Source organism: Engystomops pustulosus, chromosome 1, assembly GCF_040894005.1.
Source record: "Engystomops pustulosus chromosome 1, aEngPut4.maternal, whole genome shotgun sequence".
Lineage (NCBI taxonomy): Eukaryota > Metazoa > Chordata > Amphibia > Anura > Leptodactylidae > Engystomops > Engystomops pustulosus.
Genome location: NC_092411.1, coordinates 50433962 through 50460665, shown reverse-complemented (window position 1 = coordinate 50460665; position 26704 = coordinate 50433962).

Here is a 26704-nt window from a genome sequence, read left to right as displayed (position 1 = left end):
AAATTTTTTAATCTGTCAGTGTATTCTAGTTCCCCCATTCCCCTAATAATCCTGGTTGCTCTCCTCTGCACCCGTTCCAGCTCTACTATATCCTTTTTATACACTGGTGCCCAAAACTGTACACAATATTCCATGTGTGGTCTGACCAGGGATTTGTATAAGGGCAAAACTATGTCTTTATCATGAGAATCTATTCCTCTCTTGATACATCCCATTATTTTATTTGCTTTAGCAGCAGCCTCCTGGCTCTGGTCACTAAAATTAAGTTTACCATCCACCAATACCCCCAAGTCCTTTTCAGCTTCAGTTTTACTAAGTAATTGACCGTTTAGAACATAATTATACTTTTTGTTTCCATGGCCCAAGTGCATAACTTTACATTTATCTACATTAAACCTCATCAACCATTTCTCTGCCCACTCCTCAAGCTTCCACAAATCCCTCTGTAATGCTAGACTATCGACCTCAGTATTTATTACTTTACACAGCTTAGTATCATCTGCAAATATTGAAACTTGACTGTGTAAACCCACTACAAGGTCATTAATAAAAATATTAAAAAGAAGTGGCCCCAATACTGACCCCTGTGGCACTCCACTGGTAACATCAACCCAGTGCCATTAATGACTACCCTCTGTTTTCTATCACTAAGCCAATTACTTACCCAAATACACAGATTTTCTCCTATTCCCAGCAGTCTCATTTTATATACCAACCTTTTATGTGGCACGGTGTCAAATGCCTTTGAGAAGTCCAGATATACATTGTAACCACCTCCTTCCTTCACAACACGCTGCGACACTTTTTGACAGTTTTGTCATCAGGATTTATAAAGAAAACATTTGACATTTTATCTTCTCTGTGGTTTGCTATTTCACTTTAAATTTTTGGGGTTTCATACACCTCCGCTTGATACCCATTTCCTCCTCCTTGATCTTGTCGAGCAGGTATCAGCTAACAAAGCAAAACTGTCTGCATCCCTCTTTCTTCCATTTATTACATTACTACAAAACTCTCATTTCCCATATTTTGCAAACATAATCATGTGTTACTGACTTAAATGGGAAATGTTCTAGTTGCTTGGCTTATGCATGCACAACTGCTGTCTCAGAACTATGGAAAAAAGGAAACCTCTGACAAAGATGGATTATTTTATGCCGGGAAAAGCAGCTCATTCACTTTATTACAAAGGTGGAACGCTTGCATTTATTTTGGCTCTTTAATGTGGGTGATGGTGTGGAAGCTTCCTCATTCGTCTCTACCAGTAAAAGTGAAGGGTTATTTGTTTTGTTTGATACAGTCAAATGAAGTCCCAAATGACTGGATGTCAAGGAAGCACATGGTATAATATACAAAACGAGTTCATATCTCCGAGAACATCACTGAATAAATGAGGACGCATTGAGTAATGGTATTAAGCTTTACCATATGTAATAACCAATCATATTATGGCACAATCAGTGTACATGCATTCCTTCATACTTATAAATTGGTATTGTCAGTCTACTATTAGTGATGAGCAAATATTTCATTCTTCTGCTTCTCCTTTTAATCTCAGAAATGCAAAACATCACAGTTAGTAAAGAGTCTGAAGCATAAAAATCAATCATACTATCACCATAAATGAGAACTCTTTAGAAATTCTTCTATACGAGAAGTGCTGACGGCATACAGTTATTTGTAGTTTTTTGAGCTGGAACCTGCATTTACTTCTGTCACATCTTGCAAATCTATAAAGGGTTCCCCATCTATATTATTTATGACGTATCCACAGGATGATAAATGCATATCCTACCCCTAAGGTCCACAACTGCCTTCTGAAAAGGGATTGCCCTTTCCCACAAAGAGGCTGAATGGGGCTAAGTGGGGCTAAATGGATAGTGTACTCTACATTCAGCTTCAGGGGAGCAATGAAAATAGCCAAGACTATATGCTATGCTCTCATTTAGTTTAATGGAGGATGGCCGCACATGCACGGCACACAATATGTCAGTGGACCCCCATGCCAGAAGAAGGACCTGTATCTATCATCTATTTATGTCACATCCTGTGAGGGGGTTTTATGTAACACGACATTGGTGGTGACTTTTCACCACAAAGATTGCACAATACCAAGATACAAGAGTAGTCGACAAAGAGGACAAGAGGAAAATGCATGGTCAGAAAACAGGCATAGGGTCAAGGAATCCAAAATACATATAAAGTCACATAAAGTTAAACAATCTCAAAATAAGACTTGCAGCAAGCACTGGTGAAATGACAGGTGAGCCTTATATGAGTTATGGTCAGGTTTATTTTCCTACTTTTTAAGACATATTGGGGCAGATTTACTTACTCGGTCCATTCGCGATCCAGGGGCGCGTTCTCTGCGGTGGATTCGGGTCCGGCCGGGATTCATTAAGGTAGTTCCTCCGCCATCCACCAGGTGGTGCTGCTGCGCTGAAAAGCATCGGAACGCGCTGGAGTTCACCGAGCCGGGCTGAGTGAAGGTAAGTGCAAGCTCCGCGACAGATTTTTTTTTTGTATAGAAAAAACAAAAACAAGGAAAACCAAATCCACTGTAGGGAACGGCGTAACGGCGCAAGAGAGACAAAAAACTGATAAAAGTCCAGATATCCAAACATAGAAATACAAAAAATTGATGCAGTCCCTCTGCATCAATGTCCTCCGTAAATATTAGATAAAAAATAATTAAAAAATAATCAATAAGAAAAGACACAGGACCTCTCCATTTTCAAACATATGTACCCGAGTAGAGGCAAAAAACCTTATTTGTGCATTATCACTCCTTGGTGTAGTGTTGTTTTTAAGCTCTATGCGTCCGTGGATCCTGCGGCTCCCACTGGAGATGCGGTGCGAGTGTCCGGTCTTCCAACTCAGAAACTCAAACTCCTCCAATGTTGGTTCCACTACAGTCCGGAAAGGGAACACTTCAAGTCCATTCACCAATAAGGAGAGAAAGAACAAACAATGGTGCAATATGGTTTTGCGGAAACCTTTTTCTTTTTAATTAGTATACTCACAAAAAAAAAAAAGTTTTTTTAAAAAAATGCGGCGGTTTTTCCGAATCCGTCGGATTTACGTTCGGCCACGCCACTGGACTTCCGTCATGTGCATGCCAGCACCGACGCGCCACAATTGGATCGCATGCGCAAAAATCCCGGGGCAATTCAGGGGAAATCGGCGCAAATCGGAAATATTCGGGTAACACGTAGGGAAATCACGAATCGGGCCCTTAGTAAATGACCCCCATTGTCCCAGTCGAGATTTACTTGCCCCATATTTGTCCCAGGTGAGACTTATTCGTCCCCAACTTCACTGAGACAAATAAGTCTCGAAAAGTAGTAAATCAAATTAGCCAACAGCCCCATTATTTTTTACCATCTGTTTCTCAAAACTGGAGTAAATAGTATAAATATACAAAATGTGGCAAAATGAATTTACAAGTGACGCTTAATGCCCGCATTGCCCTATTTTGTCACTTTTTGAAGGATCATTTCTGGTGTGCAGGAATAATAAATCCCTACTAGAGATGAGCAAGCACTAAAATGCTCGGGTGCTCGTTATTCGAGACAAACTTTTCCCGATGCTCGAGTGCTCGTCTCGAATAACGGGCCCCATTGAAGTCAATGGGAGACTCGAGCATTTTTCAAGGGGACCAAGGCTCTGCACAGGGAAGCTTGGCCAAACACCTGGGAACCTCAGAAAAGGATGGAAACACCACGGAAATGGACAGGAAACAGCAGGGGCAGCATGCATGGATACCTCTGATGCTGCTTAATCGTACCATTATGCCAAAATTATGGGCAACAGCATGGCCATGACAGAGTGACCGAATGAGGCTAGATAGCATCTAAAACATTCAATAATTGACCCTGACACTATAGGGGACGGCATGCAGAGGCAGCGGCAGCAGCGGCAGGCTAGAGAGTGTCATGGCGACATACCCTAAATGGACTCAGGCTTCACCAAAGGAGGTGAGCAAGAAGCGCTGATATGATTTCCTATGTGAACAAAAGGTTGACGGTATATTTAGTCGATAACACAGTATGGTGGCGACATAGTGACCAAGTTCCATAACGTATCTGGTGAAACACCCGAAAAATGAGCCTTGATAAGGGGACGACATGTGGAGGCAGCCATGGAGACGACTTCCATGATTAAGAGTGACAGTATGGTGCATCCATATTGCGCTGCTATGATTGAAACTTCAGGTCTCCAGCATGGTGGCGACAGATGCGCCGAGTTCCATTATGTATCTGGTGAAACACCTGGAAATTCTGCCTGACACAGCTCGTTTTATAAGGGGACGATGTATGGAGGCAGTGAAGTAGTAGTAGATTAAAGGTGCTGCAGTTAAAACTATGTTAGTTGGATCTTGGGATGGAGCTGGCACTCCGCTGCCAGGCGAGCTTTCGCCTGTCGAAGCCCCTGTCTCTCGGCTCCTCCCCAAACAGCACTTCTAAGAACCTTTTGTATAAGATCAAGTGTAGTAGTGTTCTTATAAGTTTGGGTTATGGCGGGTGAGGGGAATGTAAACAGATGCGCAAGAAGCGCTGTAATAATATCGGTAAATGATAAAAGTTTGCCAGTATATTTTATGGATAACACAGCAGGGTGGCGACAAAGTTAACAAGTTTGATGTGGAAGCCATAAAAACAACCCAAAATTCTGCCTGACACAGCTCGTTTGATAAGGGGACGATGTATGGAGGCAGCTAAAAAGACGACGTGTGGAGGCTGCTATGGAGACAATTTAATTTGGATAGTGCCTTTATGTGGCAGTCCAAAAAAGTTTTCAAACCAGAGGAGCAGGTAGGTGGTCCTCCAGAAAAATTAAATAGATTAAGTGCCTGTATGTGGCAGTCCAAAAAAAGTTGTCAAACCAGAGGAGCAGGTAGGTGGTCCTCCAGAAAAATTAAATAGATTGAGTGCCTGCATGTGGCAGTCCAAAAAAGTTTTCAAACCAGAGGAGCAGGTAGGTGGTCCTCCAGAAAAATTAAATAGATTGAGTGCCTGTATGTGGCAGTCCAAAAAAGTTTTCAAACCAGAGGAGCAGGTAGGTGGCCCTCCAGAAAAATTAAATACATAGAGTACTATAGCTAGAGCCAGTTGGGCCTGGCAAAAAATAGCCAGTTTCCTCTGCTTTAGTGTACAAAGAGGAGGAGGAGTGCATAAATTATTCAGGTTGAGCTTCCTTCACCTGGTGGAGAATGGAAATCCTGAGAAATCCAGGCTTTATTCATCTTGATAAGCGTCAGCCTGTCAGCGCTGTCTTTCGACAGGCGTGTACGCTTTTCGGTGATGATGCCACCAGCTGCACTGAAAACCCACTCGGACAACACGCTAGTGGCAGGGCAGGCAAGAACCTCCAAGGTGTACAGCGCCAGTTCGTACCACATGTCCAGCTTTGAAACCCAGTAGTTGTAGCTGTGTGATCATTTAGGACGATGGTATGGTCAGCTACGTACTCCCTCACCATCTTTCTGTAAAGATCAGCCCTACTCTGCCGAGACTGGGGACAGGTGACAGTGTCTTGCTGGGGTGACATAAAACTGGCAAAGGCCTTGTAAAGCGTACCCCTGCCAGTGCTGTCAGAAGGGAAATACTGTTTCAGCTTGTGCACCAGGGCCTGCTGGTATTCATGCATTCTCACACTCCTTTCCTCTCCAGGGATGAGAGTGGAAAGATTTTGCTTGTACCTTGGGTCCAGGAGAGTGAATACCCAGTAATCGGTGCTGGAATAAATTCTTTGAACGCGAGGGTCACGGGATAGGCAGCCTAGCATGAAATCTGCCATATGCGCCAGAGTCCCAACGCGCAAGAATTCACTCCCCTCACTGGCCTGACTCTCCATTTCCTCCTCCTCCAACTCCGACTTCATGCTGACCAGAGAGTTTTTCAACAGGCCAAGCAGCGGGATGGTGAGGCTGATGATGGCGGCATCACCACTAACCATCTGTGTTGACTCCTCAAAGTTACTCAGCACCTGACAGATATCAGACATCCACGTCCACTCCTCATTGTAGACTTGAGGAAGCTGACTGACCTGACTACCAGTTCTGGTGGAAGTTGACATCTGGCAGTCTACAATCGCTCTGCGCTGCTGGTAAACTCTGGATAACACGGTTAATGTTGAATTCCACCTCGTGGGCACGTCGCACAACAGTCGGAGAGCGGGCATTAGGAGGCGGCGCTGCACTGCCCTGAGAGCGGCAGCATCTGTGCTGGACTACCTGAAATGCGCACAGATGCGGCGCACCTTTTTGAGCAAATCAGACAGATTGGGGTATGTCTTGAGGAACCGCTGAACTATGAGATTTAACACATGGGCCAGGCATGGCACATGTGTCAGTCTGCCGAGTTGCAGAGCCGCCAAAAGGTTATGGCCGTTGTCACACACAACCATGCCTGGCTTCAGGTTCAGCGGTGCCAGCCACAGATCAGTCTGCGTCGTGATGCCCTGTAATAGCTCTTGGGCGGTGTGCCTTTTATCGCCTAGGCTCAGCAGTTTGAGCACCGCCTGCTGTCGCTTAGCGACGGTACTGCTGCTGTGCCTAGAGCTACCGTCTGATGGCGCCGTGCCCACGGATGGTAATTCGGAGGAGGTGGAGGAGGGGTGGGAGGAGGAGGAGGTATAGTAGGCCTGAGCGACCTGGACCGAGGTAGGCCCCGCAATCCTCGGTGTCGGCAGTATATGACCAGCCCCAGGGTCAGACTCGGTCCCAGCCTCCACCAAGTTAACCCAATGTGGAAAAGTAGTGGCGGCTGGGGACCGAATACCGAGGGGCGGCCGCTGCCATGAGGTTTCGAAAGGCCTCGGTCTCTACCAGCCTATATGGCAGCATCTCCAGGCTAAGTAGTTTGGAGATTTGGACGTTGAGGGCTTGGGCGTGTGGGTGGGTTGCACTATACTTCCTTTTGCGCTCCAGCATCTGGGGTATGGAGAGCTGAACGCTGGTGGATGCTGTGGAGGATCGTGGAGGCGAAGATGGGGTTTTCACATGGGAGGTGTTTGGGCTGGGGTCCTGCGCAGGGGGCTGACTAGCAGATGACACAGGGGAAGGAGCAGTGGTGTGCCCGGCCGGAGGTGAACGGGCTTGGTGCCATTGAGTGGGGTGTTTAGCATTCATATGCCTGCGCATACTGATGGTAGTTAAGCTAGTAGTGGTGGAACCCCTGCTGATCCCGGTTTGGCACAGGTTGCACACCACAGTCCGTCGGTCATCCGGTGTTTCTTTAAAGAACCTCCAGACTTCTGAAAATCTAGCCCTCGCCACGGGAGCTTGACTACGTGAAACATTTGGGGCTGATGCACCGGCTCTGGCCCTGCCACTCCGTCTGGCCCCACCACTGCCTCTTCCAACCTGTTCTGATATAGGACTCGCCTCCGTCTCAGAAGCACTGTGTTCACCCGGCCTATCAACCCAGCTTGGGTCTGTCACCTCATCATCCTCCGATCCCTCAGTCTGCTCCCCCCTCGGACTTCCTGCCCTGACAACAACTTCACCACTGTCTGACAACCGTGTCTCCTCATCGTCCGACACCTCTTTACACACTTCTGCCACTACGTCAAAAATGTCATCATCACCCACAGACTGCGACCTGTGGAAAACCTGGGCATCGGAAAATAGCTCAGCAGCAACCGGACAAGTGGTTTGTGACTGTGGGAAGGGTCCAGAAAACAGTTCCTCAGAGTATGCCGGTTCAAATGCAAAATTTTGCTGGGAGGGGGCAGACTGGGGGGAAGGAGGCTGAGGTGGAGGAGCTGGAGGAGTGCTGTTTTCAGTGACATGGGTGGACTGCGTGGAAGACTGACTGGTGGACAAATGGCTAGAAGCATTGTCCGCAATCCACGACATCACCTGTTCGCACTGTTCTGGCCTCAACAGTGCTCTACCACGAGTCCCAGTAACTTGAGACATGAACCTAGGGAGTGTAGCTCTACGGTGTTCCCCTGCTCCCTCATCAGCAGGTGGTGTCTCACCCCGCCCAGGACCACGGCCTCTGACCCCTGCAGTAGTTGGACGCCCACGTCCACGCCCTCATCCTCTACCCCTAGCCCTCGGGTTAAACATTTTCAAAATTAAAGTGTAAACTGTAAATTTGTTTCTTTTTTTGTGTTTTTTTTTTTTTTTTTTTACAAAACGATGCTATTCTATTGCTATGGCTAGTTTCTAACCTACACTGACAGCACACAACTGGATTTTGTGCTGTGCCTGATGACTTTGAGTTATAAAAAAAAAATTAACGTAAAAAAAATAAATCAGCAGACTGTGCCTAATTCAAATCAAACCCCTAATAAATTGTCCCACTTAGGTGTTTGAGATGGATATGTGTGTCACTAAGAGCTAAACACAACGGTCGCAAGTCTCCCTGCAAATTCCTCACAATATGGTACTAGCTGCACTATTAGTTCCAGCAAGCCCAGCCACAAGCAAATAAAAAAAAAATATATAACGTTATTGTAGCCCTAAGAAGGGCTGTTGGGTTCTTGTAGAATCACTCCTGCCTAACACTATTCTAATAGAACACCCTAACGCTTTCCCTGACCAGCAGCAGCTCTCTCCCTTGCGGCATCCAGACAGAGAATGATACGAGCAGCGCGGGCAGGGGCTTGTCTATTCCAGGGTCACCTGATCAGGCCAGCCAACCACTGCTATCGACGTGTAAGGGTACCACGTCATGCTGGGTGGAGTGCAGAGTCTCCTGGCTTGTGATTGGCCCTGTTTCTGGCCGGCAAAAATCAAAACGACGGGAGATTTTCTCGAGCTGGAGAAATACTCGTCCGAGCAACGAGCAGTTTCGAGTACGTTAATGCTCGAACGAGCATCAAGCTCGGACGAGTGTGTTCGCCCATCTCTAATCCCTACCTTTGTGCATCTCCAACCCAAATTAATATTTCAATGTCAAAAGTCATGGATTCTGAATATATAGTTCCCTATTTATTCAAGTGTCACCTTATGCTTCTCACATAACAAGCTACTACTTATCTGATGGCGTAGATAGTGGAATAGAACTGCTGCAGTTGCTTAGGATGTGACCATAGTGCACCAACTGCCTCATTTTCATATAGATTAGATTTCTGTTGCATTTGTCTATTACAATATTTTCAATAGGTATAAATATGCATTTTTAAATGTTTTGTTCAGTTATTGCAGTGTTAACAGTTTACCCCCAGGAATTGTCTATTTTAGACTTTTTATTCCTATTAGAATGGTCTGCAAAAACTGTAGCTGTAATCTGAAAACAAAGGTGAAAATTAGTGGGTATCAGGGTTTGTGTAGGCATAGGGTATACTAGGGGCAGTGTCATCATCTCCTGACCTGGCTGCCATCTGGCTCCTCACCGCGGATTTACCTCTCCTTATCCCCAGCCCTAGAGACCGGTAAGATCAAACCATTATTGTTTGGTTTATTGTACGCCATCACTGGCATCTGTGACATGGTCTAATGGGTTTTGCCTATTCATTGACATTGAGGAATGGTCTGGCATGTATTTTCAATGTAGTATTAAAATTTAAGTCTTATAACCTGTTTTACTTTTTTGATTTGTTGTGGTTGGTGAAATAGGTTCTGGCCAGGTTACAGACTGTTTTTCTGTGCCATAGCTCTACAGTCTCCACACCCTGTTGGTCATTTGTGCTAACAAACTTACATTTCACCTGATGTATAAAGTGCTAAGACATATTACAACTTGTAAAGAAAGGGCCATGTAAAGCAAACATTTGCTAAAAGTGGGTGTTCTTTGAGATGTACCACTGTGTAATTATTTAGGTGCATTTTCCTGGCATAATCTAGTAGGAGGCAAAATGTTGATGTAGACTGTCTGATATATTGACAGATTCATCTTTCAACATCAGACACTGATAAATCTTTAAAATAGTCTAGATTAAGTTTGTACTAACTGCTAGATAGTATATGGTAAGTAAATCGATACAATTTGGTGTGTTCCTGCCATTTTTTCTAATTTCTCAAAAGAAATCTATAAAATGTCAGGAAGAACCCATATACTTAATGTATAGAAATATAATGCAAGACCAAAAATGTTAAAAAGGAATTGACAGAGCCCTAAACAGGACAGCCCCTTTAAGGTAAACTCTAAGAATTTTTACCATGGCTTTTGCTGGTTTGTGATAAGAATTTCCTTTAAAATCCCAGTGACAAGTGTCAGCTTTTGTTTCTGTCAAAAGTCCATAGGTATCAGTTATGTTTTTCTGCTTTTATGTAAATTATTATAGCAATATTCCCGTTTACAGTCATGTGTCGGGTCTTTGCTGCGCAGATTTCAGCTTGACCTCTCTTCCCCGCCCGTGCGTTATACGGCTCAATCATTTCAGCTGGGTTGACAATACATGTTTTCTGTCAGATTAATACTTTGCAAAACTTTCATTAAACTGTCATTTCTAAATCTGTTTCAATTTCACCTTCCTTTCTGCTTATTAGTTTTACTGCCTTACTATATCTGATGACATGAAAGGCTGCTTTTCTTCTTGATGCACCTGTCTTCTCAAGGTTTATCTTCTCTGACAATTCCGCAAAAGATAAAGATGCATGAATTCACATATTAGTAAGAAAGCATGACAGAGGCATTAGTGACTTCCTAAGAAAGCAGACGTGCCATACGTGCCTCTGACCACCCATTCGTTGGTAACCTTTCAGAAATTCAGAATCCGGAACATAATGGAGGGAATGTTCTGGAGATTAAAATACAAAGGTGGAATAATATTACTTCCCTAAATTATATAGTACATTTCCATTTAAATGAGGTAATATTATATCATTAGCATTTTCTGATCTCAGAAAACAGTAATTATACCTTCCACCATCCTTGCAGATGATAAAACAGCAAACACCAGCAATGCTGCACTCACTGAGATCTTAAAAACGATGTCCTTTATTAAACATTTATAAGATCATAAAATGCAGAAGAGAAAGAAAATACAGACTGGGTGTCAGCCTAAATAAGTACAGTATTTCATGCTGGGTCGTCCCCTGAAACTTCCAAAACAGCAAGAAATGCAAAAGGCCTTATGTGTACATTCCTTATCAGGTGCTCACAGACAAACAGATGCTTCACTGCCAAAAATCTGCCTGTACAATCTTTGTAGGTCCTGGCTGGTACTTATCTGAGTTTTGTGGAAACATTGATTGTGATGCTGAGTAGGTACCGTATTTTTCGGACTATAAAGCGCACAAAAAATCCTTTGATTTTCTCAGAAATCAACGGTGCGCCTTATAGTCCAGTGCGCCTTATTTATGAACCTTACTGACAGATAACAGCTGCCTTGAACTGTGCACAGGTCTGCCACCTGCTGGTCATTCATCCTTATAATCAGGTGCGCCTTATAATCCAGTGCGCCTTAAATATGAACCTAGACGGTTTAGCAGGCATTTATAGATGGTGCACCTTATACTCCGGTGTGCCTTATAGTCTGAAAAATACTGTAATATCCAGCCTATAAAAGAACTCGCCATTGTATTTAGTCTTAAAGAGGATATGTCGCGTTTATATGTGTCCATCTGATCAATACCGCTATTCCTTTTATCCTGCATTAATCTCCATATTACAACATTAGCTATCTTACCCTGCATGTGTGGGCACTGCAAAGTACTACTGCTTCTGTCCTGCTTGTATGGGCACAGTACAGAAATACTACTATTTTCTGGTGGATTTAAATACAGCACAAGAACTACTCTTATCGTGCATATGTGGGCACTGCAGAGTACTACTGCTCCTTCCCTGCATGTGTGGTTACAATGCAGTACTGAATACAGGCAGTCCCCGGGTTACATACAAGATAGGGTCTGTAGGTTTGTTCCTAAGTTGAATTTGTATGTAAGTCGGAACTGTATATTTTATCTTTGTAATCCCAGACAGAACTTTTTTGGTCTCTGTGACAATTGGATTTTAAAAATGTTGGGTTGTCATAAGAATCAAGATTAACACTAAAGCTTCATTACAGACACATTTGATAACTGTTATAGCTGATGATTGTAGCCTAGGACTAAAGTACAATATATTACCAATATCCAGAGGTCTGTTTGTAACAGTATTTAAAGAGTTAATGCCCATGATTAGTGCCAACACTGATCGTGGTCATTAACAGTAAGAGGGGTGAAAGCAAAACCCAGACCGGGTCCTAATCTTCTAATAACATTCACGGCTGGATCCAAGTGACCTGAACCCACAAATTTCAGTACAAACCCAAACCGCAAATTTATATTTTATTTGTTCCATTTTCTAATTTCTTTTGTGTTTTACTCAATATTTGTTGGTGACTTTCCTGAACTCTATCTCCTGTCCTTATAATTCCCCTGTACTTTCCTTTATTTAATGGCTTTCACTACTGGAGTTTAACCCTATTCCTAACTTTCACTGCATGCTTTGTTACATCTCTGTTCAGACCTTCGCATGGTTTCTGCTTTATTTCTGCTTCATGTAGATAATCACTTAAATCTTCTTAAAGATAAAATGTTTGATCCACCTGGATGGCTATTACCTTTGGTGAGGAGCATTTGCCCTGGTCCAAGGTGGGAGACCTCCTTTTTCCCTCCATATCCTATAAAAAGGTGCTTGTTCTGAAATGGTCATGGTGAGACATGTCTTTTATATATGTCCTTACAATTTTTTGGTACATTAAAAGAGCGTTATTTACATTACTTATGGGAAAGAATGATGAAGCCAACCTCTGACCCCAGGAGTTACCAGCAGGTGTCAGCTGTGTAATACATCTGACACCCACCGCTTATGGAGAGGGCTCAGCCTGTGAGCCCTCTCCATACTCCCCTTACTGCTGTATGACGTATATAGTAGTACAGCAGTAAGGAATTGGTTAAGGACTTTGATCACCTTATGTGACCTCAGGACATGCTAGCCAGTTTTTTATCTGGCCTTATCTGTTACCTGCTTCATTTCTTACTTCACCGATCTGAGAGGATTTGAAGCATTACAAAATAGAAAAGCCACAAGCTAAAAAAAATGGACATGTTGTATTTGTTCTTTGACTACATGTGTAGGTATGATTTATCTAGCAAGACAATAAGCAAAAGTCACGGTGACATGGACGTTTTGGGAAGACTGCAACTTTCATGGTTACGAGAGTGTAACCACATGGTTTTGGGACGAGGTTTCATTTAGCCAGCTAAATATTAAAGTGTATTTTGCACCTTCTCATAAAAATCATGAAAAGAAATCATTCTGGTGTAAGGGAGCTGATATTTAAAGGTTACTTTGACCGAGCACAACTTAGGTTATACCAGTATTTCCTGCTCATGAATTACACCATTGAAAAATGGATAATGTTAATGGAGTATTCCCATGAGGACAAGTTTCAGAAGACAAGGATAACAAAATAACAAATTCTCTAATTCACTGTTATTAACAAAAATGCAGCATTTCACAGATATAAGTCCAACCTGACTCTATCAGTCCTGGTGTACACAATTTCAGTTGCCTCTAGACACGACCCAGTGTACGGGGAGAGGAGGAGGAGGTCCTATCTTTTTCCCGTGAACGGAACGTACCGCTCCCGTAGAGTGCCGTGCGCCCATTGCTGCCTATGGGGGACGTATATCGGCCGTATATACGTCGGCCGTATATACGTCCCCCATACGTTAGTGTGAATGTAGCCTAACAGTGTAAAAGTCTATCAGCCTCTGTCTGACAGCCTATGTGTAATCTCATGCATCTCTGATCTGCCTCGTCTCTTTCTATGTGTCAGTGTGTTAACACAATGCCAGAAGCCAGATGAAAGTGCATATACACCTGTACCCTGATAATGTAACAACATTGTCACCCCATAGAACTAGATGGATAATAATGTGCCTGCTTGAAGAGGCCCCGCCCACACCCTGGAATTTTGCACTCAGCAGCAGAGGGAGTTATAGGAGCTAAAACAGCGATAACACTGAGTAACATTGTAAAATAAGGGGTTATAAGGGGAATTTTCTTTTTACACAATGCATTTAACTCAGTAATAATTTAGATTGATAAATGCAATAAATAATTTTCTAATACATGAATAAGAAGAGTTTAGATGAGCAAGAGGGAGATTTTTTTAAGAACCGTGCATGGGACACCAGTTGCTGCCAGATTTGTACAGTACAAAGAAAGAGGTATATTGACTGAAGATGTGCCAAAAAATTAACTTAAAAAATTCTAAAGTATTTATTCTTAATTGTTTTACAAAATTCTTGCTCCTGCCCAGCAAAAGGGCAGGGCTAAGACAATAAGGAGTGTGGATTAAAATCTAACACCATTCTCCAAAAAATTCACCAGGATTTTGTAGTTTTGCTTACAAAAATTATAAATTGAGTAATAGGAGATAGAATTTAGGACTACACAGTAAAAATTGCCTAAAATTAAGGCTTCATGCAAATGAATGTGTGCTTTGGCTGTGGGCTAGCCGCACAGCACCTGCTAACTCACAGGCCCTTTGTTTTCTATAGGGCACTTCCCCGGTGCGGTCCTTGCACCATAATGTACGGTGCATCACCACACTGTGGACGCAAAGGTAAGACAGGTCCCATATCTGTACCAGGCTTTCGGCCCAGGTAGTCATTTCCTATGGACATCAGCGGGGTGAGCGACACTAATGTCAGACAGGCTGCAAGTGGGGGATGATGTTCCTGCAAAATGCACAGCTCACATGAATGAAGCCTTGTCATCAGGTTACCCACTGTAATAAATCCTGCTCAGTGTAAATCATAGAACATGATTACCATACATGTACAAAATATGTAAATCTTTACTCACCTTATATATCTGTCTACATAAAACATAATTAAAAAAAACATAAATGTCCCCAACTCCTGTACATTCCTAATATCCAGATACCAGAAAAGAACAGGCCAAGAAGACACTTTTAGAATTTCCATCTAATTGAAATGTTCTTGGACTATTGGCAATAAGAGTACTATGTATTAATCACTTACATGAGAAGTATTACATGCAGGTATACATTTATAAATGTATAGTCATTTACTGTTGTTTTCACACATTATTATTACTCTTACATTTTTATTTCAATCCTAAAAGGAAATTTTCAGATAGGATTTAAAATTTTATATAGGAAATATTGGCAGATAGCCTTGGGCTCCTCCAATGGCTCCCAGACTGTTTGTCAGTTATGGCAAGTGCTGGATCGCATCACAGGGATTCTCATTTAATCCATACTACTGTATGACACGATCACCTCTGTGTATGACATACAAGTTACAAAGAGATGTGAGATTTATTTCATCTTCACCGTTAGAGCAGTGTCACAGCCAAGTGCCCCAGTCCTGATCTCATGGACATAGTCAGTGTCTGTGTGCACCACATGATGAATATAACATGAAACAACTGCCATCTCCTATTCACAAAGAGTGTAGTCATCATGGATCTGTCTACAAACAGTTAAAACCTTTGAAAACCAAAGGGAAAAAAATAAACTTATAGGACACCTATAATTTCTCTTAATATGTCTATTTTTGTCAATTTGTAAATATTTTACAAATCTGAAATATAAATTTCCTCTGTTATTCTATAAATACTGTCAGTCCCCGGGTTACGTGCAAAGTAGGTTGTTAAGGATAAGTTGAGTTTCTATGTAAGTTGGAACTGGTATATTTTATAATTGTAACTCCAGAAAAAAAAATTGCCTCGGTGACATTTGGAATTTCACAATTTTATGCTGTCATGGGAACAAAGATTATCAATAAAGTTTCATTACAGCTACAGCTGATCATTGTAGTATGGGACTAAAGTAAATCATCCAGAGAGCTGCACCAGAGGTCACACAGGTCACAATGTCTGTAACTCAGAGGCATCTGTAAGTCGGATGTTCTTAAAGGAAATCTACCATTTGGTTTTGCTCAAAAAAACTGTGATAAAATTCAGGACTTTGGAAATGCTGGCTGCTGTGTTTCACTGAGCTTCCTGAACTGTCCAGACAGGTCTAATCAACCTAATAAAAAATCTGCAATACTGAGCCACTTCACATAATATAAATTGTAATATTAGCAATAGCAACAATGTATATAATAATAAAATTAATAATGATTCTTGTGATTATTATTATTATTATTATTATTATTATTATTATTATTATTATTATTATTTAGGCATTTATTTCCCGATTTCAGTGAAAACATATTATTTTTATTTTTCCAGGCTTACAAGATGGACACCTCATTTTATCACCTCACATTTAAAGCAACACATTTGCTATTAAATGTTGGCATGCCTTCAGCACGCTCACTGTACTGTATTCTATCAGCATAGGGCCAGATGTGTCAATTGAGTTATAAATTGACTAACTTATGTCGGTAACTTTTTTTTGGGTTTGGTTGGTTAACAATTCAATCATCTTCTTTTTGTAGAATTTCCGAAACCATTTCTTTCTCAATTTCATACTAGTGCAAGCAGATAATTGGGCTATTAATAATTTAGGGGGGGAAATAGATAGCTATGTTATCTGTGACAAGTAACTGATTGAAATCACTTAACATCTCATCAAATACTGTATAACAATTTGTTCCATGGCCATTGCTTGTTGTAGATTACTGTAGTTAACTTCTATTTGGGTTTGGCTGGAAAATTAACATTCAATGGCCAATTTTCATTACAACTACAGAAAATCTAATTTTCCAAATGTCACATCGGTGCTGAGTAATATAAGCAGATAATTGCGCTATTAATAATTTAGAAAATATAAAGCACCATATTTTGTGTCAACAAGTATTTGAGTAATGTCACATGACCTCATTCAATCCTTTTAGCTATCTTATCGTTATCGTGAGGCTTCGGCCCAGAATATATGGTCACAAATATTGTCAGGTAAAGTTAAAACACCAAATTGGATAACATGAAGGGCAAGCATTCCAAGAACAAGCAAATATATACCTACATTTTCATGGTTGAGCATATTTTTCTTTCTTTTTAAAAAAAATAATATGCATTTTACTAGTCCAGCTATGTGCTTAGTCTTCAGCGGCAGCAATGTTTCCATAATAAGCCAGGGCTGGATGATTCCTAGGTAATATAAATTCACGGACAAATGCAGACACTAAGAGATGAAAATTCTGAAATGGGAAACTTTCTTTGTTTCCTCAGTCTTAAAATATTGGAATCCAGTAAAAATTAATTAGTATAATTTATATAAATACAGGCTGATGTCATAAATAATACTAATAGCAATGACTTAATAAATATTATAAATAGCAAGAATTCTATTCGCAGGGCTATGTAACATGTCACACTTTATATAGTGCACCTAATGAAACTAATGCTGTCATATTACAACAAAAAAATGTAAACATGTAAAACATTTACATTACCGAACAGAATCATTACTGCGTTCACTCGTATTTAAAAGGTTTGTCCACTTTCAGAAAATAGTTGATATGGTTGGTGTAATGAAAAGTTATACTATTTTCTAATACATTTTTTGTATTAATTCCTCATGTTTTTCTAGATCTCTGCTTGCTGTCCTGCTATAGAAAGCTTCTATGTTTACTTTCAGTGGATAGAATCCCTGTCTATGGCAATGGTAGAACCGCCTCTCCTCTAGGTATAGAGAATGCCCCTGTCTATGTCGATGATATAACCAGCCTCTCCTCTAGGTATAGAGGATGCCCCTGTCTATGGCGATGATATAACCAGCCTCTCCTCTAGGTATAGAGGATGCCCCTGTCTATGGCAATGATATAACCAGCCTCTCCTCTAGGTATAAAGGATGCCCCTGTCTATGGCAATGGTAGAACCGCCTCTCCTCTAGGTATAGAGGATGCCCCTGTCTATGTCGTTGATATAACCAGCCTCTCCTCTAGGTATAGAGGATGCCCGTGTCTATGTCGATGATATAACCAGCCTCTCCTCTAGGTATAGAGGATGCCCATGTCTATGGCGATGATATAACCAGTCTCTCCTCTAGGTATAGAGGATGCCCCTGTCTATGTCGATGATATAACCAGTCTCTCCTCTAGGTATAGAGAATGCAGCATGTCTATAGTGATGGTAGAGCCGCCTCTCCTCTAACTGTAGGGGATGCCCCCTGTCTATTGCAATGATATAACCAGCCTCTTCTCTAGGTATAAAGGATGCCCCTGTCTATGGCGATTATATAATCAGCCTCTCCTCTAGGTATAGAGGATGCCCCTGTCTATGTCGATGATATAACCAGTCTCTCCTCTAGGCATAGAGGATGCCCCTGTCTTTGGCGATGATATAACCAGCCTCTCCTCTATGTATAGAGGATGCCCCTGTCTATGGCAATGGTAGAACCACCTGTCCTCCAGGTATAGAGGATGCTCATGTCTATGGCAATGATATAATCAGCCTCTCCTCTAGGTATAGAGGATGTCCCTGTCTATGGCAATGGTAGAACCACCTCTCCTCTAGGTATAGAGGATGCCCCTGTATATGGCGATGATATAACCAGCCTCTCCTCTAGGTATAGAGGATGCCCCCTGTCTATGGCAATGGTAGAACCACCTGTGCTCTAGGTATAGAGGATGCCCCTGTCTATGGCAATTATACAACCAGCCTCTCCTCTACGTATAGAGGATGCCCCTGTCTATGGCAATGGTAGAACCACCTCTCCTCTAGGTATAGAGGATGCCCCTGTCTATGGCAATGATATAACCAGCCTCTCCTCTACGTATAGAGGATGCCCCTGTCTATGGAAATGGTAGAACCGCCTCTCCTCTAGGTATAGAGGATGCTCATGTCTATGGCAATGGTAGAACCTCCTCTTTCCTAGGTATAGAGGATGCCCCTGTCGATGGTATTGGTAGAACTGCCTCTACTCTAGGTATAGAGGATGCCCCTGTCTATGGTATTGGTAGAACCGCATCTCCTCTAGGTATAGAGGATACCCTTGTCTATGGCGATGATATAACTAGCCTCTCCTCTAGGTATAGAGGATGCCCCATGTCTATGGCGATGATATAACTAGCCTCTCCTCTAGGTATAGAGGATGCCCCATGTCTATGGCGATGGTAGAACTTCCTCTGCTTTAGAAGTAGAGGATGCCCCCTTGTCTTAGCCACAAGCTGATGTATAAAAAGATCTTTGGGGAGATCCTGAACAGATATCATGCACAGAATAAATACCAGATGCAATTCAGAAAAAGCACAAGTAAGGGTTTCACTCAAAGATTTGCGCAGAGAAATAAGCGGTGTGGTGTATGAAAAGTATGCTACAGAATAAAAATAGTTCAAATGTTAAAGAGATACTCATGTTTATTTAAAGGAAATTGACCATTTCCTTTTATGCATAACCAAACATACCTGGAGAATGCTGTAGTATTCCTGAACTGAGTGGGTTTTGCTCAAAACAACTATTATAAAATTCAACCTGAGCTGGATGCCTCATACACAGCAGCTGGGGGATAGTGCAGTGATTGATTACTTCTGCCTGTCAGGGACAACAGAGTGATGACGTGTTTCGGCTTATGCTGGGCAGGATAAGGCTGTAGCAGTGCATAATTAGGGTGAGGAGAGCACGGGGGCAGCCACAGGAGTGCCAGAGCCTCATTATAATAATTTTATAATAGCTTTTACAGCAAAACCACTCAGTTCAGGGATTAAAAAAGATATGTTTCTGCATCAGTGTAGTTACAGAATTCTCAAGGTATGTTTGGTTCATAATGCATAAAAAGAAATGGTAGATATCATTTAATAAAAACAGTGGGGGTCATTTACTAAGGACCCGCGTTTTTTACGGCGGGTTACCCGAATATTTCCGATTTAAGCCGATCGGGGGCGTAGCCAAACGAAAACCCGACGGATTTGGAGAAACTGCCGCATTTTTTTAAAAAAAGTGTCGCTGGACACGCGCTTACCTGCACCCAGCAACGGATCGTGAACACCGGCGGACCTCGGCGGACTCCAGAGCAGCAGCGACACATGGTGGACGTCGGAGGAACTGCCTTAGTGAATCGCCGGAAGACCCGAATCCACTGCAGAGAATGCGCTGCTGGATCGCGAATGGTCCGGGTAAGTAAATCTGCCCCAGTATGTTCAATGTACTGTATTTTTCTTCAAAGATGGCCACACTTTATGAGGATAATCACAGTAGTATAAGAGTTGTATCACATGACAAATAAAGCTAAACCCCATTTGTATGACAGTAAAACAGAACTGGCAAGTCGGCCATAAACTGCATCCTTACCCCATGTTTATTTTATGGATATACTCTCAGTCATCTTTACTCATCTTTTTTATGTTGTTGCTTTGGCACAAGGTCAGCGATTGCTTATCATAGTCATTATTGCCGCTTCTATTATCTTAACTGTATTATTGATGTTATGGTTATGATAAATTTATATAATTGCATCTAATACTCGGTTCATATAGACAATGTGTATGTGTAAACAAAGCATCATCATTTAAAATATTAATTTCTGGAAATATCAATAGTCATTTGCAGGCTACACTCATAAGTTTTATTAGACTCCATTGGTCTAATTGCTGCATGCAGAATCCTTTCAATGATACACTGCTGAATAATCATTTTGAGGGATAGTTTTTGAGCTTATTCTATGGCTACTAGGCATGCGATGACTTTATCTTGCATATTACGCAGCTTAAAACCCACCTTTGCATGTTAATTTCCCCCTCACTTCTTTATAAAGGAGGCAGCAATCATTTATATCAGTGAGATATTTCTCATAAAGAAGACGGCTCAGATAGAGATGACACAAGTGACCAGCGAGGCTGATCAAAACTATTTTTCAACATTGAGACAGGATGCAAGGTGAAACAGGCTCCATTTAATTTTATAGCCACCCAGGAGATTTTTATTGTTCTAACATATTGACAGTATTTTTTCACATTTCTACCAGAAAATCTCCTGGCAATTTCCTTTCTTAGGCAGATAAGATGTTATGATGTGTCTAACTTTCTTTCTCTTTGGATTTTTGACAAGTAACTTTAGGCTTTTCTGGAGTGCAAACTGTTATCAAGGAAGAAGATGTCATGTATTTAGAAATGCAGCAGCATGTAATATAGATTAAAGCAGTTAATATAACTGTTAAAGGGGTTGTTCCACGGATTTTACTCTAATACCATGATTGAGAATAAGTGTTTGAATGCTATTTATCATACCAATCACAAGAACTGAGGACCCTGAGTTTTCATCTTAAAGGTATGGTGGTGCTCATGTATGATGGGACTGATAGACTTGTAAAATTTTGTCAGTTCCCTAATAGTGAGAAAAACTTGCCCTTATTTGAGACTATTTTTGAGCAGCCTTTTTCCAGTACACAGTATTCTCATGTATGTTTGGGGTCCCCTAGCTTTCCTTAAGGGGTTTCCCATTTCTGAAAATTATTGTTATTTTTTTTATAATGAAAAGTTAGTTAATTTTCCAATATACTTTCTGTATCAATTCCTTACAGTTCTGTAGATTTTTGCTTGCTTTCATTCTATGGAACGCTTCTATGTTTACCACTAGTGGACAGATATATGACCACGGTCACACAGGTGCACGGCTCGTTATATCACAGAGCATAATCAGAGCTGTGTAATATAATGAGCTGTGCATCTGTGTGACCGTGGTCAGATTTCTGTCCACTAGTGGTAAACATGGAAGCTTTCCATAGAATGACAACAAGAGATGTAGAAAACTGTAAAGTATTGATATAGATATTATATTGAAAAATTGTACTGTATAACTTTTTATCATATAAAGAAGGACATTAATTTGCTGTAATGGGAATACCCCTTCAACTCTACATAGTGTCAGCCATATCCTCTTTCTTCTCTTCCTGTTTTCCAAAACTCAACATTGAAAAAAGGGAACTAATAATCTTTCCTCCACCTAACGCATCCCTCCCACCAGACCTAACAGTCCCAATCCATGGCTCTACACTGTCACCAATTCAAAAAGTCTACTGCCTTGAAGTCCTCTTTGACTCTGTCTTGAATCTGATCCTTCCTAAACCCAGAGTGTACAAAATTGCTGGTCCATGCCCTAAACATTTCCCACTTGGGCTACTGCAATATTCTTCTCTGTGGTCTCCCAGCTAACTCTCTTACTCTTCCCCGGTGATCTATCTGTCTCCTCAGTTCTCCTTTGCCTCTCCACTCTGCCAGGCTGTCTACTGGTTACTCATTGTACAACTAATTCAGTATAAAATATTAATAAAAAATATTTTTGTATTAAATAAATAGACAAAAGAAGGAAAAAGAATGGTTGGAGACAAATATAATAAATAATATGTGACAAGACAGGGTTCATGAAGCAAAAGGCATTGTCACATTTAGCTCTCTTATGTTATTAACTTGGTTCTAGAGATTCATGAAAACAACAGATTATATGCAGAAAATTACCTTATTTCCTATTCTCTTACAATCAGTTTATGGCACATGTAGTAATAATAATCATTCTTTATTTATATAGCGCACACAGATTACAAGATAGATTGCCAGATCAGTCCCTATCCCCAATGGGACTCATAATCTAATCAAACTACCAGTATGTTTTGAAGTATGGGAGGAAACAGGAGGACCCAGAAGAAACCCACGCAAACATGAAGAGAACATACAAACTCTTTGGGACATTGAACCTCGGTGCTGCAAGGCTCTAATGCTAACCACTGCCGTATTATAATGTGTTTAGCATTCAATCTTTCAATACTTTGAATACACTCTGGCAGGGAAAAGTATAGAAATCATTGGGCACCATAGCAATAGCCAGGTTTATGGCCCCCACCTAAAAATGTATAGAGCATCCCCTTAATAAATTCATGTAAAGCGCTCTCTTCATGATACCATACACACCTTCTGGAATATAGATACAGTGCCCCCATAATCAATTTATATTTATCTACCTAAATAACCAAAATAGAGGCACCCAGTGATTACTACATTCAAAGAACTGGAAAAAGGTCACAGTAAATCTGGAGACAGGCCACAGCCGGATGTGGAGCAGACAGGCACTAGCGGTCTGCATAATTGTAAAAGACTATGAAGGGATAGCGGCACTCATTGTTTTGGTATAGTCTTCTTTATTACAAGTCAGCACACATAGAGATGCAACATTACAGAGACAAAACCGGCCTCCCAGCGTCAGTTTCGTACCCCCTGAGGAAGCGTGGGCGAAACGCGCGTTGGGGTGTCCGGGAGGCAGCCACAGACGACACACGATGGGTAGGACACTTGTCTACTATTTTGTACTGACACATTTATTGTAGTATTCAGCAATATACCCTGGCATGTGGTCATGAGGGTTTCTTGCCTCACTGGACCTTTTGTGTTGGATTTCCTTTGCATAAAGTTTGTTAATTAAATCATTTGAAATGACAGTACAATTTTGTGTTGTCTTACGTTAAAGAATAAAGATTTATATGTACTGATTTTAACGAACGCTACAACTCCGTTTCTTTTTTGGTAATAATTACAGAGACAGGCCTGCATGACATCTCTATATAATAAAGCAAGAAGATATAAAAATATCAGTGCAGAAGTTTCTTGTTCCTTGTAATGTGGAATGTTTTTCACAGCCGAGAGAAGATCCTAAGAGCATAATGCTCGGTAATCCTCATTTCTGTACTCAAAATGCGTGTGCATTGAAAATGTCTGAAGTACAGTAGCAGAACACAAAAGTAAGTAACTATATAAAGGCTTTTCTAGTTTATGGAAGGAGTGGAGTTATAAGTATGTTCAGACAAGCAGAATGGCACCTCACAATACAATCTACAGCCTACAGAAATAGATACAATGTCCTAAGAGCTTTCACAAGAACAGGAGTTAGCCTTGAATACTATCACCTTTGTGCTCTGCTTTTGTGGTAATCTCTAGTATATTTGCTACATTACGTACACTTCAAATTGACAACTTAAATGATAAATACTATTTCGATCCGGCTTTCTTTATTTTTAAAGTAAGCATTAATATACCATAATCAAACTACAATAAATATTCTTAAGTGGATTGCCTAGTTTAGAAATCCCATTTTCAAATACCTTTCATGAAAATTGTTATTTATTGAAGGCCATTCCATATTTAAAACACTTGTCTTTTTGCAAATATATACCTATCTTTAACGAATACAGAGGATACTCACTCACCGACTAAAAGTCCATAAGCTTTGGAGCTAAACAGGCTGTTGCTCATGGGACGCTCCGTCTGCTCCTACTCCATCTGATTGGCTGCACTCTTTTTATGGAGGACTTTTGAATAAAGATTATCAGTGCCACAGTTTTCTTTATACTTCATACACTTATCCTAATGAGATAACTTCTATTTCTATTGCTATACTGCTGAGCACTACACTATTAAGTTGATGTGTCTGCCTCTAATCCAAATTGTGGTTTAAATAGATAGTGCCCCTATTTTTTCTTTGGTGTCGGATTAGACCACACAGCCACTGAGTCTTTCTCACTTTTGATAAATATGGGCCAATTTGGTGAAAAATCCCCCTTCACCATTTCAGTACCAGAATTCCCGTACATATTGGATTTTGCTACCTGATCCGACAAAATATATCTCCCCATCCATGGATCATATCAATACCATTAGGGCATGTCCATATAAGATTGTTATGAAGATCTAATGAAGAATTGACTGCTTCCCATTTCCTTATGTCAGTCGCTACAGTTTTGAACATTGTCAGACCAGAAATTATTTTAAGGATAGAAATAATTTTTTAAGGCTTAATAACTGCTTTACTGGTGCCCTGTACAGAAACATTGGGGCTTATTTACTAAGGGTCGCGCTGGTCACTTTTGACGCGCTAACGCTGTTTTTGGTATTTTTACGGCTTGGACAGGTATTTAACAAGAGTCTGCACTGGGATTGTGTCATATACGATCGGTTTTTGGCGCAGCTGCGCTGGCTTTCATGCAACAGAAATTGGGGGCATGCCACCGGACAATCCGACTGATTCGGACTGAGCGCAGGATTTAACTTTCAAGTGCAAGACAATGCACTTACATGCACCAGGAAGAAGAAGGTGAACTCTATCGGACGTGCAGGGAAGCGACACATGCAGGATATCGGAAGCACAATCTTAGGGAATCGCAGCAAAATGCATTATCGTCAGACAAGGCACTTTCGGCGAACTCCTCCGACCGGGTAAGTAAATGTGCCCCATTATGTCACTGACTGCTTTCCGTAGTTATAAACCATTTATGTAAAGGACCCTCTAAGGCAAGGGATTGGGTGCAGTAAAGGTTAAATAAGGGAAAAACAAGGTAAAAGAAGGGCACCATCTATTCTTGAACAAGTATAATCTTCTTCTTAATAATTCAGAGAATACTCAGAAACCACAAGTGATAGCGCCATAATATGTGTGGAGGGAGGACATAGCAGGTCCTTGTCTAGAGGCAATGGCCCTTTTGTGCTAGAATACCCTTATTTTGGGCCTATTATCGAGTGACATTCTTATACTACTACACAATACTTTGCCTGCATAACAAGGACTGAAAGCCACATTTATACCCTCTGTATTCCCTAGGAGTTTGAGACAATATTCCTTGTGTATTTTGGAACGGATTCATTCCTTTAGATGTGTTACTGTTAGCACCGAATGCCACTCAATTTTCATAATTTGCCCTTCCCTGAGCGCTTTTTGCACCTTTTGTGAGTATTTTTGCATGTCATTTGTCTTCTTCAAATAAAAAAAATTTTACGCCTTTTTTTCAAATCATACCCTTGCTTTTCCAAAGCATGGTCTGGACTGGAGTGTTATTGCACATTTATATATTATATTTATATAAGCACAAATCAATGTTCAATAAGGCGCAAACATCTGGAAGCAGGAGAAATACAAAGACAAATTATGCACAAACCAGTATTACTGCTACATGGCAAACTCTGGCGAACTGCTGGCAAAAGGCGCAAAAAATTGTACAAATACCCTAATGCACTCAAAAAGTCACTAAAATACAACCGAAAAAAGGTGCATCAGACTAAGATTAATTTCCCCTATATTTTATACTGGTCAGACTATCAAAATACTACAATTTATATCAAATGTTAACATTTTAATTGTATACCCCAGTTAAACCACAAAAAAATAAAATAAACCACAAATAAAAACATGTAAATTATAAAATTCTAAAAGAATTTGCCTAATAATAGGAGGTGTGTAACATCGATATCAATTGTACTGTGGCCTTTGAGTGTATCTGTTCTAATGGAAACACATGTAGATCACATATACAGAGATATGATACAGTAGCCTGACATTCCAGATGATTACATATCCCTTCATTAAAGCTGATTGATATTAGCAAAGTAATTAGTGGCAAGTGAACAATATAGCAATAATTTAAGTTAATTATGATGTACAGTCAATACCTACTCAGCATTCAATAGTGAATATTAAAGGCGCTTTTCTTCATCTGCAGATATTTCACTTAAATGATACATGAAATGATAGGGGTTGCAGGAAAAGTCATTACTTCCTCAGCTTATAGCCACTATTCTTCAGACAATACAACACATACTGAGATACATAGCTGGGGGACCAAGGTATAAATCAAACGCCTGATATTATTGATATGTAAGGCACTGGACGGGCTTCACCTCTACCACTATGTCCAATATTTGTCACCATTATATATCTCCGAAAAGACTTAATTGCTCTCAAAGGGGAGAAAACATCTCACACCATTGAAACAGATTGAATACAGACTTTTGGAGGCTGAAGTTATGAAGAAGTATTAAGTTAGATCTTCTACAAAAAACACAGGTCGTATTTCTTGTAACTAA